Consider the following 7,500-nt stretch of genomic DNA (forward strand, 5'->3'; position numbering starts at 1 on the left):
CATACGACGATCTTCTTTCAGTTTCGGTCTACCAAATCCACTTACAAGGCTTTAGTTGGCCTGAGGCTATAGAACATGACACCTGCGCAAGGTGATACGCAGTGGAACTGAACCCCGAACCATGCAGCTGGAAGGGAACCTCCTTTCCACACAGCCACTTCTGCGCCTTGGAGAAGAAGCTTCGCGCGCGCGAGCGTCCTCTTGCATACATGTATATATACGTACATATATGCAGATGCAGGTATATATGTACACACATAAGCACACTCATATATTGCTGGTACTGACCACTGTACCGAAGTTTGTTGTATTAACTCTGACGTTTCGTTTCTCAAGATCTTCCCGACAACACAATCTATATACACTTCCCTTCATATATACACTCTGAACACTTCCTTTCACATAAAGGCACTCTCTATGGCAGCGGTAGTAATGTTGGTGCCTATGGTGATGGCGTTTACAAATCCATCGTGATCGAATGGGTCAGCGTTTGATCAAAGACGTCGCAATCATGACTATCCTCTCTTTTATTCAGAACGACATTGTCCACTATGATTCAATCTTTTAAAGTTGAAGAGCGCTGTTTGAAGAAGATCTGGCTGCTATATCTAGCTCTTTGGACGACCATCCACTGGCTTCCTAACTTGCTTATTGGTTTGTTCTTGTATATCTCCAAGTTAGCCTTGACTGAGTAGTCCTATGACGCTCAGGTTGCAGGTTGACGAGGCACTTCCCACCGATCCAGCTTCCCGTTTCGCCATTTGAATGATAGCCACACTTATATTCTAACATATGTGAAGGTGCAATAGCCCAGTGGTTAGGGCAGCGGACTTGCGGTCATAGGATCGCGGTTTCGATTCCCAGACCGGGCGTTGTGAGTGTTTATTGAGCGAAAACACCTAAAAGCTCCACGAGGCTCCGGCAGAGGGTGGTGGCGAACCCTGCTGTACTCTTTCACCACAACTTTCTCTCACTCTTACTTCCTGTTTCTGTTGTGCCTGTAATTCAAAGGGTCAGCCTTGTCACGCTGTGTAACGCTGAATATCCCCGAGAACTACGTTAAGGGTACACGTGTCTGTGGAGTGCTCAGCCACTTGCACGTTAATTTCACGAGCAGGCTGTTCCGTTGATCGGATGAACTGGAACCCTTGCCGTCGTAAGCGACGGAGTGCCAACAACAATTCTAACATACAATGGATGAAATGTATGAGGTGCAGTGCAATATTCAGCAGACATTGTACTTTCTAAACCAGGGTTTATCTTTGAACATATTTGTTCCAGTCATTGAACTGCAGCCATGCTGGGCCACAATCTTGAAGGGATTTAGCCGAACAAATCGACCCCGGTACTTATTTATTAGAGTATGGTATTTATTCTGTTAATCTCTCTTGTGGAACTGCTAAGTCATAGTGATGTAAACTAACCAGCATCAGTTGTTAAGCGGTGGCGGGGACAGACACAACGGCCCAAGGTTCTGTGCAGTGACAGTGTACTCGAAACCATCTTCATAGCCATACAGCCATGTCTCTCAAACTTTTTTTAAACTCAAACCCCTTTTTTTTAATTAACACTTTTCTACCCCACCCCTTTTCTCTTGCTACAGTTCAATAATATTAAATACACCACATAAAGCGGCGACTTGGCAGAAACGTTAGCACACCGGGCGAATTGCTTAGCGGCGTTTCGTCCGTCTGTATGTTCTGAGTTCAAATTAAGCCAAAAGTCGACTTTACCTTTCGTTGTTTCGGGGGTCAATAAAATAAGCACGAGTTGAGCACTGGTGTCGATGTAATCTGCTTACTCCTTCCCCTCAACTTGCTGTCCTTGTGCCAAAATTTGAAATCAATATTAAATACACCACAAAAAACTGCTGCCAACATGTTGATCACATTTAAAAGATTATTTACACATAAGTCATTTCATCAATATAATATGGAGTATCAAAAATAATATTTTGTCCCTATATATCGATTTCAAAATTTGGCACAAAGCCAGAAATTTCGCAGGAGGGGATAAGTCGATAACAGTGTTCAACTGGTATTTATTTTATCGTCCCCGAAAAGATGAAAGGAAAAGTCGACCTCAGTGAAATTTGAACTCAGAACGTAAAAACGGACGAAACGCCGCTAAGCATTTTATCCGGCGTGCTTAAGATTTTACTACCTCACTATCTATTTCGATATACCCTTTAGATTCTGGTGATGACCAAAATGGAGATGGGCAAAGTAAACTCAGACAGAATAGAAGAGTTGTTGTTCTGTTAGTGACGTACATCCAAGCATAGTGTTTGAGACCCGTACAGCTATTGATGTTTCAATTATTTTAGTGTGTTCGTAGTGTTCCTTATGTTTGTTTAAGCTTCAGTGGTAGAAAAAAAGTATCTTTTAGGATATTGTAGTAGTGTAGAGTGTTGCTGCAGAAACAAACGATGTCTCTCTTACATGTGCAGGTGGCCCTTCATTTTTAGCATTATTGTTTCGTTGAGCAGGTGGTCCGTGGGTGTGGTCTGTGTACAACCTGTTATGATACGTAATGTCCTAACATGTTCTTTGTAGTTTATTGTGGAGAACTGGGGGCGCAAGCAGGGGCAGGACTGGCACAGCCCATGATTGAAATAATGTATTGTTTGTACAGCATTGTTGCAGTTTCTTTCTGGTGGCCAAATGTATTGTGATTGCTCTAAGTATCATTGTGCATTGTTTTGCTTTCTTTGCTATATACTCAATATGTGCTACAGAGGATTCGTGAGTAACGCCTCGTAATTATCTTCAGCATGTGTGGTATGTTTATGTTGTTGAATGTGAGGGTCGATCGTATTTGTTTTGTGCTAAGAGGAGACAGTGGATCTGGTAGATGCTACGTTAAGTTTTGTCGTGGAGCCAAACTTTCTAGGTGACCTCCATAGGGTTGAAGTAGTTGCGGAGTAGTGTCTGCAGAATGGTGAGAGGACGTGAATGTGATGTCATCTATGTATAAAGCTGGTTGTATGTCGTGTGGAAGGGTGGTAAAGTTGAGTGGGTATAGCCTGCAAAAATAGATGGGAGAACGGATACTCCATCCGGGAAATTGCAAGTTTTGAAAGTGTTCTAGTACACTACATATGCTTTGGCTGAACTGGCAAGTAGTTCATTTAGCATTTTCTTAAAGGGGTTTCTTTATCTTTTACTTGCTGTAGTCATCAGACTGTGGCCATGCTGGGGGGGGGGGCTGCCAAGAAGGATTTAGTCGTACAAATCAACCCCAGTACTTGTTTTTACGTCTGGCACTTATTCCATCTGTCTTTTTTGACGAACTACCAATGCACGATGACATAAGCAAACTAACACCGGTTGTCAATCGGTGGTGCAGGACGAACACAAATACACACTTACGATGGGCTTCCATAGAGTTTCCGTCTACGAAATTCACTCACAAGGCATTGGTCGATCCAGGGCCATAGTAAAAGTCACTTGCCCAGAGTGCTGCGCAGTTAGATTGAGCCCGAAAACGTCTGGCTGCAAAGCGAGCTTCTTATCCACACAGCCATGCTTGCGTCTGTAATTAAGCTCTATTTTACTCTTTTACTTGTTTCAGTCATTTGACTGCGGCCATGCTGGAGCACCGCCTTTAGTCGAACAAATCGACCCCAGGACTTATTCTTTGGAAGCCTAGTACTTATTCTATCGGTCTCTTTTTGCCGAACCGCTAATGTCACGGGGACGTAAAAACATACCACCATCGGTTGTCAAGCGATGGTGGGGGGACAAACACAGACACACAAACATACACACACACACGCACACACACACACACACACACACACACACATATATATATATATATATATACATATATACGACGGGCTTCTTTCAGTTTCTGTCTACCAAATCCACTCACAAGGCTTTGGTCGGCCCGAGGCTACAGTAGAAGACACTTGCCCAAGGTGCCACGCAGTGGGACTGAACCCAGAACCATGTGGTTTGGTAAGCAAGCTACTTACCACACAGTCACTCTTGCTGTATATTTTTGCTTGCATTTTTTTTTTGCACATGAATGGATAGCAAGATACGGAGTCAAAAGTTTTACTAGTGTTGATGGTAGTTAGAATGGTAGACATGGGAAGTTTTGATGGTAATGAAGCCATCATGCATTTCTGTGTTGGGTTTGTGAGTAGTGTGTTTGCGTGTGAGTGTAAATGGTCTGAATATGTGCTGCAGTTTAGAAAGGCGGGTGCATGAGGTTATGGATGTCAGGAATAACCCTTTCTAGAATTTCGGGGGCGTGAATTGGTGATGATAGGTCTATATTGTATTGGTGGGAGTGGTGATGGTGGTGGTATAGGGACAACAGTAGTGATGGTGGTACTAATGATGGTGGTATGAGGGTGGAGCTGGTGTTGGTGTTGTTGGTGGTGGTGTTGTTGGTGACGGTGATGGTAATAGTAGTAGTAGTGGTGGTCGTGGTCGTGGTAGTATAGTGATAACAGAAGTGGTAGTGGTGATAGTGGTGGTAGTGGCGATAGTGGTTAAAGCTGTCGTTGTATGAGTGGTGATAGTGGTGGCAGTAGTACAGGTGTTTGTGGTGGTGGTGGTGGTGGTGGTGGTGGTGGTGGTGGTAGTGATGATGGTCATGGTGGTGGTAGTGATGGTAGTGGTGCTGGTGTTATAGTAATAACAGAAGTGGTAGTGGTAGTGCTGGTGATAGTGGTGGCGTAGTACGAGTGTTTGCGGTGGTGGTGGTGGTGGTGGTACTGGTGGTTAAGGCTGTCGTAGCTGGAGTGGTGATAGTGGTGGCGGTAGTACGGGTGTTTGCGGTGGTGCTTGGATTCTTTTAGCTTTTTTACTTTTTGTTTGTTTCAGTCTTTGGACTATGGCCATGCTGGGGCACCGCCTTGAAGGGCTTTAACCGAACAAATCAACCCCCAGTACTTATTTCTTTTTTAAAGTCTAGTTCTTATTCTACCGGTATCTTTTGCCGAACTGCTAAGTTACAAAGACGTAAACAACCCAACAGCAGTTGGAGGAAGACACTTACAAACACAAAGAAACATTAACAGATACACACACACACACACACACACACACACACACACACACACACACACACACACACACACACACACGCACACACACATACAATAATAATAATAATAATAATAATAATAATAATAATAATATTAATAATAATAATATGCAATTAGGGTGAAGTACTTGCAGAAAAGAGCATTGCTTGGAACCGCTCGAATACTCCGAAAGGTGCTCGAAAAATAAGAGGTGTTACCTTAGTTCAGTAGTAGTGAACAGCTGACACCGTAGTACATCTCCAGCGTTAGAAGCTCTGCAAAGGCAATAAATAATAATAATAATGATAATAATAATAATAATAATAATTATTATTATTATTATTATTATTATTATTATTATTATTATTATTATTATTATTATTATTATGATCCCCTTCTTTGAATGTTGTTTCCGTTTCTTGACGAGAGTTTTCTCGATACCTAGGGCAAAGAAACTCACTGTATACTTTGGTAGGCCTTAAAAATAAACACACCAGATTGTTCATTTAGAAAGACATGTGGGAGGGAAAAAAACGGGAAAGAAAGAAAGAAAAAGGAAAGAAGAGAAAAAAATGGATAAAGATAAAATAAGGGGGCGGGGGAGGGAAAGAAAATTCATAGCAACAATGTTCTTCTCAATACGTGCGATGTATCAGTTAAAACAATCTTTTACACTTCCTGCACTGATGGTAAGCCAGGGATCAGTCTCAAATAACTTTTTTTTTATCATTCCTAGTGCTCCTACAATCAACTGATATTGTAACTGTCTTGAGAAGCCACATTTTTTTTTCGATTCCAATCAGCAAATCTTTATATTTTCTGAGCTTTATTATTGGCGAGCCGGCAGAATCGTTAAGCGCGCTAGACGAAATGCTTAGCACATATTTCAGCCGTCGCTACGTTATGAGTTCAAATTCCGCCGAGGTCGTCTTTGCCTTTCATCCTTTCGGGACCGATAAATTAAAGTACCATTGAAACACTGGGGTCGATGTAATCGACTTAACCCCCTCCCCCAAGGTGCGTTTGTGGCAAAAATCTGAAACCATTATTATTATTATCATCATCAGCAGCATTATTATTATTATTGAGTGCATGCCATCAAAGTGACACTGGGGTAAAATATACGAAGTTCATTATACCCATCATGACTACCCGTCTGATAAGGGTACACCAGGCACATGCGTCACAACCATATGTGTATGGCGTGGTGATCTCATATCAAGATAAACAGTGCATGACCTCGCAGGTGGGGGCCCAGTTGGAATTTTCTTCAGGTCGAGTAGCCCATCCCGCTCAAAAGGTCCCTGAATAAGGTTTGTTTAAAGATGTTGAGCAAAACATTATTATTATTATTATTATTATTATTATTATTATTATTATTATTATTTAAAACAATCTGATTTAGCCCCATACAACTTAAAATCTAGCTCGTCAGCCCTAGTTTTCCATCTGCTAGATATACTCACAAGGGACTGGTCGGCGCGGTGTTATAGTAGAAGACACTTGTCCCTATATGCCACGCAGTAGGACTGAACTCGAAACCACGTGATTGGGAAGTAAACTTATTACACAGCTATACTTGCGCCTACAAAAGGTGATTGTTGTAGTGGTTGTGTTAGGCGGTGGGGATGTGTGCAGTATTGTTTGTGGTAGTGGATGAGGAAGTGGTGTTATTATTGGTCGTTTAACCCCAGGTCAACCCCGACTTATCGTGACCACATTCAAAGCCGTGCTAGCCGTGACCATGCAAGTCTTTTAAAGGACCCAACCACGACTGCCACCACCAAAACCACCACCCACTATATCCTTTTTTTAAAGATGTAATAATATGGTTAGAAGAGTATTTGGCTGCTATTTCTAATAGGTTTAACAACCACACAGACATAGAAGCTTCTAACCTTAGGAAACGTATGAACACCACCACATCTTATATCCTTTGACCCGATCATAAGCTTTTCACACTATCCCACTGCTAGAAATAATCATCATCAGTATTATCATCATCATCGTCATCACCACCACCACAACAACCACCACCACAGCCACTATCACAACCACCACCACAATCACTACAACCACCACTACAACCACCACCACAACTACCACCACAGCCACCACTACAACCACCACCACAACCATCACCACTACAACCATTATCACAACCACCTTCACAACCACCACCACAACCATCAAACTACCTTCACAACCACCACCACCATCACCATCACTACCACTACCACCACAACCACTACTACCATTACCTCAACCACCACCACCACAGCCACTATCACAACCACCACCACAATCACTACAACCACCACTACAACCACCACCACAACTACCACCACAGCCACCACTACAACCACCACCACAACCATCACCACTACAACCATTATCACAACCACCTTCACAACCACCACCACAACCATCAAACTACCTTCACAACCACCACCACCATC

At 42.6% G+C, this 7,500-nt stretch overlaps 1 long non-coding RNA gene across 3 annotated transcripts in view; it reads right to left on the reverse strand.

The window, feature by feature from the left end:
- Positions 1-7,500, reverse strand: part of LOC106873595 (uncharacterized) — a 91,543-nt gene that overhangs the window by 71,679 nt on the left and 12,364 nt on the right. For all 3 annotated transcript variants that reach the window (XR_016241031.1, XR_008263430.2, XR_008263431.2), the window contains exon 2: positions 5,260-5,316. This is a non-coding gene — a long non-coding RNA (uncharacterized LOC106873595). The remainder of the gene's footprint in view (positions 1-5,259; positions 5,317-7,500) is intronic.

The sequence above is a fragment of the Octopus bimaculoides genome, chromosome 1 (assembly GCF_046866305.1).
Source record: "Octopus bimaculoides isolate indiv1 chromosome 1, ASM4686630v1, whole genome shotgun sequence".
In the NCBI taxonomy this organism is placed as follows: Eukaryota; Metazoa; Mollusca; class Cephalopoda; order Octopoda; family Octopodidae; genus Octopus; species Octopus bimaculoides.